This window comes from Monodelphis domestica, chromosome 2 (assembly GCF_027887165.1).
Source record: "Monodelphis domestica isolate mMonDom1 chromosome 2, mMonDom1.pri, whole genome shotgun sequence".
Lineage (NCBI taxonomy): Eukaryota > Metazoa > Chordata > Mammalia > Didelphimorphia > Didelphidae > Monodelphis > Monodelphis domestica.
This window is the reverse complement of record NC_077228.1, coordinates 26,191,263-26,203,383: the sequence shown is the minus strand read 5'-3', so window position 1 is coordinate 26,203,383 and position 12,121 is coordinate 26,191,263. Positions and strand designations below refer to the sequence as shown.

Here is a 12,121-nt window from a genome sequence, read left to right as displayed (position 1 = left end):
CCAATGTAATTACTCAATAAAAAATTCAACCAACACAAGGTTGAAAACACAAGGTTGAATCTTTTGAGTTCACATGTCAAAACAAGGAGGTATGGAACCTAGAAATTCTAGGTCTGCTAGGTATAGCAACATGTCTTAGAAGATACCAAACAGGTAATCCTTTTAAATAAGATCTCCTTACCAAGCCCTTCCTGTTACTACTGCTAACCACTCTTTTTTCTTCATATTATTTAAACATGGGGAAATACTTTTAAATAGACTTTCTGCACATTATAAATATAAAAAGAGTCACTGATTATTGTGAAACAAACAAACAAACAAAAAAAACAAACAAAACCACTGACACATTACCAAAAAAAAAAGACAGGAAGAAACAATAAAAAAAAATCAAGCTAAGAGAATCCACTTAGCCCTAGGGATATAATGGGAATTGTCATCCCAGAGGAGGGAACAACATATCAGCCACAAAACTCAAATTTTTAATAAGTAGGAAATGGACTTACAATTTTATTGCTAATTGATTTCTACATTTCAAATGCTATGTTAAATGCTAGAAACACCAAGATTTTTCACTCTACTTTGCTATAAAATATAATGCCTAAATCCAGATCTGGTTCACATAACATTTTAAAAAATCTATTTGATATTGATATTGAACAAATAAAAATAACTCTTTTCTCCAAGTAAAGACAAACTCCATTGAATTCAAATGTGAACCTCTGAACTATTTAGTCACCAAATTCCAAAATCTATTAATTACAAATTTGTAAATTTAGGAACACTAACTCAGATAAAGTATGTCAGAGGTTATATATATTGCACAGGACTTGTGAATTGTGCTTATTAGTCATGTGTCAAAACCAAAATGTTTTAATTAAAATGATATACAGTATAATATTAATTTATAATTAAAAAAAAAACACACACAAAATGTTAACTAAAATAAGAAATTCTGCCCCGATTTACTAAGCACTAGGCCCTGTGTTAGTGGCTATAATGCAGAATATGAAAATTTTCATTAGGCAGATATTTCAAATGGCTTTCCTTTAAGATTACCTCAGGGGAAATGTTTTCTTTTTCTCCTGTCATTGGGGGTTAGGAGGAAAGAGGTAACCTCTAACCTTAGACTTGGTAAGTAACCTGTTCCTCACCTCAGTCTGGTTGTTCTTCCAACCCAGAAGGAATAGCCATGAGTTCCCCAGGGTGTCCCCTCTATGGAGGCAGATTGCAGCTCTAGCTGCTCAATTATGCCCTTCTCAAAGTTCATCATGGGAGTCCACCCAAGGTACTGAGAAGACTCTCCTTTGTTTTTCCTGACATTTAAAATATACCAGTGGGACATCCATCCATCCATCCATCCAACTAACCAACCAACCATCCATCTGTCCATTCATACAGGCTGTCCAACTGTTAACTGTCACTTTACCATCTTTTCCACGACACACTTCTTACATACACACTTCCTTTATTTTGGTTCTTCCTACTAATTCCTAACAGATACACTGCAATCAGCCTGCTTACATCCATCATGCAGTTCTGAATCCCATTCTTTTTTAATTCTTTTAAGACTTGATTACTTCATAACTTGCAGCTGCATTACCACCAACAGAATATTAACATCAAAAAGATAAACTTTTGTTTTTGGGACAATGTTTAAGGTCATTAAAAGAGTCCAATAATTTCCCAAAGAAATGCAGCATACTCTCTTCCTTCTCTGTTTAGTTTTGGGTCTTACTGTACATTGTCTATTTGTGATGTCTATACAAGATATACATATATACATACATATACACATAAATGAGTGAGCTCTACAGGTTGTCCAACTGCATGTCAATCTGGAAAATAGACATTCTTCTTCCACTTGGTCTTTCCTATGTAAATGATTTGGTCAAGGTCTTTTTGAGTTTGGTCAGTGTCTTTTCCAGGTAGCTTTGCAATATTCTGGGGTTGGACGGAACCAGCACAATCTGTCATTTACAAATGAGAGTATCTAGGGAACCTCAGGGTCCCTAGGGAATATGCGCAAGATCAGTACAATAGGTCTCTCCTATTCTAATGGGCTTGTCTCCCTGCTTTATTCATACCTCCCCTAAAGTGAATGATTAGAAGAATAAGCTCTTGGAGACAAGGGATGGCTTAATTTTTTGGTCTTTGTCCCCCTGTACCTAGTATAAAGCCTGGTACCTAGGAGCTGCTTAGGAAATCCTGATTATCTTTTAAGGAATCTTAAGTTAATTTGGATGTAAGGATGGGAAGATCCTTATTGGAAAAGCATCTGGAGCAGCACCCTACTCTGGCTGAATCAAATTGGCCTTTAAAAACCTCAACAAACCATACCCATAGTAGGATCGTCTCTATCTTTCAGTCAGCTGTGTGATTAAAAAGTAGTTTATTGCAGACTACCCCTTAACAACACCTGCTTATTCCCTACTAATACCCTCATTGAAGATGTCACAGATTCATCTGTAGATCATTCTCATAAAAAATCTACACAGATGGGAAAGTAGGTATCTATTCATATTAGACTTGTCTCCTTGGATAGAATTAAGTTCCTGGAGCGTAGGGATTATTTAATTCTTTGTCTTTGTATCACCAGTAACTTGCATGATGCCCAGCACATAATAGGTGATTAATAAATGTTTGGTTGGTTAATATCGGTTGCCTTTTTGGGATATTTATAAGATATGAGAATTGTCCATATCTTTGCTTTCTTTCCCTCAGATACCTTTCAAATTAATACCTCACATTCACCTAATCTAAGAAACATTTTAAACTACCTAGAAGAATTTTTTAAGGAATTTCACCTATTAACAGTATTATAGCTATTATAATTATCTAGGCCAGTGGTTCTCAACCTTTCTAATGCCGTGACCCCACAATACAGTTCCTCATGTTGCAGTGACCCCAAACCAAAAAATTATTTTGGTGGCCACTTCAAAACTGTCATTTTGCTACAGTTATGATTCGGAATGTAAATACCTGATATGCATTATGGATTCTCATTGCTACAAATTGAGAGGTTGAGAACCACTGATCTAGGCTATGCTCAGGAGTAATCTAAGTATCTTTCACACCTCTTAAAGAGGAATGAAAATCCCCTCATGAAGTTAATTCTTTGAAATTAAAGTGAGCAAGATATCTGTATTTTGGTATTGTTGAAATATCCTTAATAAGGTGTAAGATACCTTACCCTGGGCAGTCTTGCTCCGAGAACACCAAATTGGGGATGACTGCTACTTGGGCTTCCCTTGGACTTGGCCTTTAAAAAGGGCAGACTGGAGCTATAGGAAAGAGACACAGAGATGGGTTGGACTATTGACACATTGAGTTTCAGAAGTCATTCCCTTGGCGGAAACCCAGTACATACATAGGATCCCTCTAAGGAGAGGTCCCAGATATGGTGGTACCAGAGGGACTGTGGAGTTCCCAAGTCACCTGAGCCAGCAGCAGTGGACAGAACACTATGAGAATCCTAGGTCAAGCTTCTCAGATGCAAAGAAGGAGCCAGGGCCAAGGAAGAGCAAGAAGTAGCTACTATATGGAGGAGAGAAACCCAATGCTCCTTTTCACTGCTACTACTAGAAGCTCTGTGAACTGTACAGGTTTAGGGAAGCAATTCCATGTAATTCTCTTTACCAGGAGTATTCTAAGTCTGGAACAACTCTACGTTTCCAAGGGGAGGTGGGATTCATGTCTAGATCACTACAAAAAGTACAAAGACCTCAGGTGCCATACAAGCATTGAGGCTAACAAAACAATATAAAACGGGCTTTATTAAGCCCAATACGAAAACATGAAGTACTTGCACTTCAACCTATTAACAGTTAAGATAACTGTTCTCTTTCCCTTTCTGGTGAGCCAACTCTATCAGGGACATACAATCAACCTCAAGTACTTTCTCTTTGAGTGGTACTAGGGAGGCATGGAGAGAGAATGGTATAATTCATATAAAAGGGTAATCTAGGTAAAGAAAGCTATTCAGGTTGTTGGGGGAGGTAGGGGTATATTTACCAGAGAAAGAAGGGGAAGAGTCAGACCTAGGTATGTTTTCTATGGAGTGAGATAAACTTTGCCAATGTTTTGTTAGCTGGAATTCTTGAGTGGAAACTACTACTGTTTAGAGGTATAAGTCAAATCCTGATGTTTCCAGGAGGAAAAATAGGTGGGAATCAGTCACAGAATCAAAGAATCTGAGAGTTGCACAAGATCTCCAAAGACTATCAACCCATATATAGAATATAATCCCTACTATAACCTACCTGACAAGTGGTTGTCCAGTCACTACCTGAAGATATCCTTATCCAAGGATAAGGAACCCACCTCTCAAGGCAGCCTGTTCCACTTTGGGTCAGCTCTCATCATTTGAAAGTTTTTCCTGACATGAAGCCTAAATTGGACTCTTCATAACTTCCCAAACATTGCTCCAGGTTCTGTCCTTCAAGGTCAAAGAAAGGAAACCTAATCTATTCATTACAATACTGCTCTTTGAATACTTGAATTAATCATAGCTAAATATACCAACAGACCCTCAAATGTCAAGACCTTTCAGTATCCTGGCTGTCACTTTCTGGTTTATCAATGCCATTTTAAACCATGGTATCCCAAACTGAATATAATACTGGAGATAAAGAGTGATGAGGACAGAGTATTTATTCTACTGGCTTCCATGAGAAAAGAAGGGTAGTGGAAGGGAGTAGAAGAGGATCAGGGAAAAAGAAAACATGAATCCTAGGAGAGAGAAACCATGTAGATAACTTAAGACAGGTTTAGATCAATATAGTGTTGGAAGTTGAATTTGGAGGATAAATTAATGAAAATATGAAGGAGAATAATCTCCAGGCTCAGAATAATGGCCCAGATTCTACTTATGGATTAGGAAGAGGATAGTGGATAATTAAGGAGGATTAGGATGTAGAACCTGAAGAGAAAAGATTCAAGAAAGATTAAGAAGAAGATAGTTGGCAAGGCAAGAAAGGATAAGTGGAACAAACAGAAGGCTAAGTACACAGATAAGAGTAAGTGGGGAGGGGGAGGGCAGTGTAAAGCAAATTGGAAGTGCAAAGGTTTTTGTTTTTTTGTTTTTGTAACCAGGTATTTAGTGGATAAATATCCCTAAGTCGTTTTAAGAGGTTGAAAATCTCAGCCTCTATAAAGTTGTAATTGCAATTCCATGACTATTTTTTGTGTTCTAAGTTTAGTTTGATTTCCCTTCTGAAGATGAAGGAACTAGAATATAGATTGTTAGAAAGAATGTAAGACTCCTAAAGGAAAGAAACAAGGCTTCAGTGGGAAGAAAAAAGGTTTTGATTAAGGTAGAGGGGAGATAGCCCTTGTCAAGATGGGACAACAGAGAATGGAGATGTATGACAACAGAAGAAGGGGCAGCTATACAATCAGAATTTTAAAAGGGACTTGAGGCTCCTCCAGAAGAAAGAGGCTTCTTCAAGAAGCTCCTGGTTTTCCCAAGAATGACACAGTAAAGCCAGAGAAATTATGGGCTAAGGCTTTCCTAAGAGAGACAGAGGAAGAACAATAGTAAGGAAACTTTTCTTCTATGAAGAAATCCAGGAGCCAGAATGGAAAAACCTTTGAGAAGGTCGTCATGGGAATTTACTAAAAAAAAAAAAAAACCCACTTGACCAGAAAGAAGTTGTTGAAAAGTTTAGAACCCGAGGCTCCAAGATCCTGGAACCCTTCTTCCTAAAGCAGATTCAGAAAAGATTTGTGGAACTAAGTAAACCTCAGTTACACTGATCACAAACATGTCTCTTACTTCTCAGCTATTATAACGATGTGATTGATTTGTATTATAAATGAGTACATCATTAAATAACCAATTAACTTTTTTTTTAATGATCAAGAAAACAGAGAATTCAAGCCAATTAAATGAATCAATCAATAAAGAGAACAGGAGCTTTAACAATGCAGAACAAAATGAAAAGATCTGGAACACATTCAGTTCCTTTTCAAGGGTAAAACAGAGATGATGGTCCATTTCCATCTCCTCTAGCTGTATTCTCCATGATAAACCACAGGGGGGAAGAGACTTGGAAATCTAGAATCCTAAATACCTGTTACTGCTCAAGCTTATCAGCAGACGGACAAAGGGGGGGTGAGAATTTACACTCTGGAAAGCTCCTATTTTGAGCTGCTTTCAAGGTACTGTTAATACTTTGTCAAGGTCAAATGGACCCCAGCCTTTTTTTCATGCTTAGAATTCCTTAATTTCACTTGTGAAATCACAAAAAAAGTCTTTTTTAAAAACTTTTGGAACCACTGAATTTTAGAGCTGGAAAGTATCTCTGAGATAAGTTAGACAAACTCCCTTATTTTTCCAGATAAGGAAACTGAATCCCAGAGAAACTGTGATAAGAGTATATTCGTATATATTCCTTAAAATATGGCAAGAGGCCCAAATTTTTGAGGAAAGCAATTATTGGCTATTGAAAATGTCCATTATAGCAGGAAATACCTGCAAGCAGCAACTACTTGCTCCAAAGGGCTGGGCTTCAATTGCACAGTTAGGGATGACTCAACTATAACGTTTCCTAAATTTGGTATAAAATACTTTCAAATATCACAACAATAATTTCAGACACTAAAGCCTTTGGTAACAATGATTTGTGAAAATTGATGGCAAGATAATATTTTAAATGAAGTAGATAACTGTTAAATTTAAAGTTAACTTCCCTTTCTTTATCATGACATCTACTGGATTATCAGTGATTTAAATCATATCTAAAGTCTCCAGAAGCATGAAAAGAACTTAAAATGTCTAATGGTATAACCTAAACTGGAAGGTCCTGAGGATAATTGTGGAGTCTCTTCAAATATTCTACTGTTGCTAATTCACTAAAAGAGCTCTAGATTTGGATTAAGGTCCTGTGTTTGAATCCCAACTCTGCTAGTAGAAGTCAAACCTGGGTCTCTGGAATCCAAATACAGTAGCAATTGCCATGACAATGTGATTTTGGGCAGTCAGTTACATCTTTCTGAGCCCTTGTTTTCTCTCGTCTGAGAAGGAGTAGCATTGGATTAGATGACCTATAACATTCCTTACAGCTGTAAACTTATGATATTGTGATCCTAGCAGCTGGTATACATAATCAATAAACACTTGTTTATTTGATCAATTCTATCAACTGGCTATCAGAAAATAACTGATAGATCTCTTAGGACCCATCCCTTCCTAAATTCTTCCTTTAAGTTAGTGATATTGACAGAAATAGGTATTGTTAAAATAAAGGCTTCTGATAGGCTCATTGTAGTAAATTTCCTTAAATTAGAATAGTAACAACTCAGAGTTTTCCATTGGGTGACTTCTGATTAAGTGACTTTCCAGTATTGATGTACTGGGAATCTAAGCACTGGAGGGCCTGCTTGGTCTAGCAAAGTTGAGAAGGCTTAGCTGAAGTGGATGTTGTATGTAAATAATGTTTTATGGGGCCTCAAAGTTCTGCTTTAGAGCCAGCCAACAAGACTAGGATCTTAATAATATGGGGTAGCTGCTGACCAATTAACTGCCTTGTGAGCCAGACCAGGAAGTCACACTAGCCTATGTGGGGTGGCCCCACTAGTTTTGTTAATTCAACAAGAGAAAACTGCACAAAGTCAGACTTCTTAGACCCACAAACATTATATTGACATAAAACATCCATTTTGGCTAAGCTCTTGAAATTCTTAAGAACAAATAAACCACCAAGGCAGAATAACTTAGTGGCACTTGACAAATGTTTGTGGAAATGAACTAAATAAACCAGGAAGTCCTGGGAGTCTTTGGTAATGTCCTGTTGTTACTAATTCAACAAGTTATAAAAAATTACAAGAGGAAGGACAGTGCATTTACATATAACACTAGCATTGTCTAAGCAAAATAGTCTGAATAATCAGAGGTTTGTATTAGACTGAATATCTTTACATAATGAAATGCCTGCATGCATTATTAATGAACAGAGATCATTAAAATGTTTAATAAATCTGAAAACTTGACATGAGACTACCGGTTATTTGTTTTACTGGAATAAAAGCATAAACTTAACCTTACCTAGGTTTCAGACAAAATACAGAAAATTCTGATGACATGTTCAAACTGAATCATATTTTACTACCTGCTATTTATGCCATTACTACAATGATCAATAAAAAAAGTCCATTCTTATATCAATGGATGATTTTTTTCCTAATAATTCGCAAATTCAGTAATCAATGAATACTTGTTGAATAAACTTTAAAAGTTTACTAAAATTATAACAGGAAGCAAGGAATTCTTGTTATTTCTAATGGAAAGCCAATTAGAACCCAGATGTCTAATTTGTCACCATTTTAAATTCAATTATGAAAGCTTAAAAAAATTATCCTGTTTGTCCTCTGCATAAATGCAGTTTGTTGAAATGTCTCTCCCCCGCCCCTTTGTGAACAAGTAGGATTTTGAAGCCAAACTAATGACATATTTGGAAGTTGATTGTTTCATTTGTGGATTATCCGTGCCCTTTTCAACTTTTCCAGCCACCATAACCTTTAACTCATTTAGCATTTGCACCCAAGGTGGTCAGGAGAAATAAAAATCATGCTACTCTTCAGTAGCTGTGGTTTGGTTAAGGGAACAGACTGAAATTACTGGCTTTTAAAATGAGGTCTGGGAATCACCCATGGATTTCAATTACCCAGCCCGCACTTTCCCTGTTCCCAGAAAACATAGATAATCAGGGCTGCCTTGGTCATGGAGGAGCCCTCCAAAGCTACAAGCATTGGCTTTCTTGTTTCTTCCTTGTTTCAAGCAGTCTCTAGGGCATTGGTAGTGAGTGCCTGATGTGTGGGTTCACTTGTTTGTTTGTGGTAGTTTGTAATATGTTTGGTATGCTGCCTAGCTAATAAGGAACCAAGATACTAGAATGAAAAAACTAGAGATTCTGAAATACTATTTCATTCATTACTTTCAGACCTGATATCCCTCAACTAGATTAGAACACAGAACTAGTAATTGTCAGATGTGACAATACTAGCATGGAAATGGGCTTTCTTTTCTATTACCTATCTGTGAACCAGACTTGGGGTCAGGCCTTGAGAAAATTATGATGCCAGAAAGACTGGCCCTTCCCCTACTATAGATTCAAAGAAAACTGGGTAATGCAGACCAAGCACAGGGAATATCCACTGAAAAGGAATAATTAGTCTCTGCCATAATAAAGGCTTACTGAGGATCAGGTCCCTCAGATAATCTGTCGCAACTATTAACTATTAAAATAACTGGATCACCTCTAATTTCAACTTTTATAAACTGACAAATGAGACATGGTGATAAAATTTCAATATTTGCCTCACTAACTGTTACTATTTAACAGAAAACGATTTGGGGAAATTGACACAAATTTTAAATCATTCACATATTCAAATACCCTATCTTCCACAGTCTCTCCTAATCACTCTGGTCATAACCTTCCACCTCAGACTTCATCATTACATAAAATATTTTATGTTGTACATGTTTTAAAGTTTACTGAGGAGAGAGACTTCCCTTCCCTTGGCATAATGCACACAGTAAGCACTTAATATTCCCCCCACCAATAGAGTGTAAAATCAGACAGGATTATCAAAGAATGTCTGTGTCAGAAGGGACCTTAGAGCTCATCTTGTCCAAGCCCCGCATTTGACAGAAAAGGAAATTGAATTCTCAAAGGGTAAAATGACCTTTCCAGGATCACACAGATAATCCAGAGGGAGAGTAAATATTAAAGCCCAAGGGTAATCGGAATCCCAAATGAGTGCTGCTCTTTCCATCGTCCCAGGATTCTTCTCAAACCACAGATTTTGAGAATGGAAATCATAATATTAATATCAAAAATCAAGGTGCAGAAAATGGCTTTTTTTTGGTTTGTTTGACTGTCATAAAGACCTAAATGATTGTAGAATCTGGGTTTAAAAAATCCTAATGGTGGTGTTCCAATCCAATCTAACTTGAATGAAAGGCAGCATTCAGAACTTGAGATTATATCTCAATAAAACAACTGTTATCTTGAGATGGATGAACTTCCTGACTATGTTCTTCAGGACAGATGGTCACTTTTAATTTAGAAAGGAGTGACATTTACTGTCAGGGAAAGCACCATGCCCCTTCTTCATCTTTAGCTCAACCTAAAAAACAAAAACAAAAAAGATCTTGCTTTGGAGCTTGACCAAGGATCAAACCACCCCTCACCCCCCCACCCCCACTTCAGATAAAGCAACACCTGGATTTCCAGGCTGACAAGATAACCAATTTATAAAACTTTTGATTGTATTAATTCTCCAGTTGGAGGCCAGCACTCTGATACTTGGAAGTACCCGGGAGTGTCATAGCATCAGAAGAACACAGCGTACAAATGTATCCTCAAACTTTAGCGCAAACTTGTAAGTTAACAAGAGAAAATCTTATTGTCTAAGTCCATGGGATGCCAATTGCACTAACGTACTAAAATTGCCATGAGGGGTAGGAGATGGTTTAAGTAGAAAACAGTAAATAAAAGATAGTAGAGATCCCCTTCTGCCTGCTTTTAAAGGAAGTAGTGGTTGTCTTAAGAAATTTTTCTCATGACTTAGGACAGGTAAAAGAGAGTCCAAAAAAAACTAAAGAACAAAAATCTTCTCTTATTCCCATTAAAAATATTAAGTTTGGGATATGATTTCTGGATGGTAAAGACTAAGGTCTTTAAAGTCTAAGTAACCTTAGTTATCTCTTATCTAGAGTAATTTTTATCAAAAGTTTAATTTACATTTTCCAATGATAATTTGTAATTTTTTTTGGGGGGGGGGGGGGAAGTGTGGCCATGTTCAAACTCTAAAAGCTGAAAAAGTCAATGGGTTCCTAGATTCAAAGTGAATTTGTCACCAGACCAAGAGCCCTGGCATTGAGCCAAGGTTTAATCACACTGTGATCTTAAGCAAGTCAATTCAATGTCTTAGTCTTTCAGTTTACAAAGTAGGAATAGTATATTGCAAGGATAAATGGGATAGCACACTAATCACACAGTAGGTTCTCAATAAATGTTTCTTGCCAACTCTGGAGAGAAAAGTATTGTATAAAATCATATCTGTACAATTTAAAAATGCCTAATATGCTTAGAGCACTATAGCAGTTCAAACTATTCTTCTGAGATTTTTATTTTTGCATTTGTGTACTTGCTCCTTTAAAAAAAATGGCCAAGTTTACAAAAACTCATTTTGGCATCTATGTATTTTTCAAATGGTATGATTCTGTAGAATTCTAACATGAAAACAGTGACACTATCTTTTATCAGTAAGATAAAAACAATTGTTTCCTTAGGAGGCTTCAGAATGAAAAATCCACTATTCCACTGACATGTCCTATCCTAGACTGTGTCTAGAATCACTTTTTTGGGGAGGAGAAGATAAGTGAGTTTTTCTTTGGAGTGAGAGCCTCAATGTCTTCAGCAATAAAATATTATGAAGGTAAGTACATTCAAATTATTCTGGAAGACATCAAATTTTAATTTAATCTAACAACATTTTCTTTGAACCAGGGTACAGACAAGTCACAAGCAGTTACATTATCAAAAAATTTGTTGCTGGAAACTTTCTGGTGTGGATTTATTCCAACACTTTTTCTCCACACACTGATCCTGATCTGACATTCTGTAAATATACTGAAGGATTGATGGCATTCTCTCAAACCAGAGGGTACTTTAAGAGTCAAAAGAAATTCTCCAGCTACTTGCTGCCTGAGATGGCTGGAAGGCTAAAAAAAATTGTGTTTTTGAAACTTAACTTTGTTTTTATGAGATATTTTATAAATACAAATATTTTGTGCTACACCTTTGTAAACTGCTACATTTCTGGAAACAAAAGATTCAATTAAACTTTAGCTTTCCTAATAACACAAAGAAAAACTCCTGTATCCATTCTCAGGGATTAACTATTTTTAGATAAGGCATTTTAAAACCACTTACTATATGCCAAGCACTGTGCTGACCATTTATTTTAAATAATTACAACTTTAGGTATGATTTGGAATTGTTAAAAATGGAGGTTGGAATTGAGTCATCTCTTCAAAATAGATCAATTAATCTATTTGGATTGTGTCATTTCAAAGCAAATCAATTCATATTTTGAATTAGTAACATCAAAG

At 36.3% G+C, this 12,121-nt stretch overlaps 1 protein-coding gene and 1 long non-coding RNA gene across 10 annotated transcripts in view; one reads left to right on the top strand and one right to left on the bottom strand.

The window, feature by feature from the left end:
- TUT4 (terminal uridylyl transferase 4) overlaps positions 1-12,121 on the bottom strand; it is a 74,857-nt gene that overhangs the window by 61,464 nt on the left and 1,272 nt on the right. For 7 of the 9 annotated variants that reach the window (XR_008916039.1, XM_056815124.1, XM_056815128.1 and 4 more), the window contains exon 2: positions 3,191-3,281. The exons of 1 other annotated variant lie outside the window; for it this stretch is intronic. The gene's annotated coding sequence lies outside the window, so the exon portion shown is untranslated. Of the gene's footprint in view, positions 1-3,190; positions 5,617-12,121 lie in introns of those variants that run through there. One more of the 9 variants, XM_056815125.1, reaches the window with a different exon arrangement.
- LOC130457055 (uncharacterized) lies at positions 27-11,825 on the top strand. The gene is made up of 4 exons (XR_008916040.1): positions 27-153; positions 10,289-10,386; positions 11,300-11,445; positions 11,517-11,825. It is a non-coding gene; the product is annotated as an uncharacterized LOC130457055 (long non-coding RNA).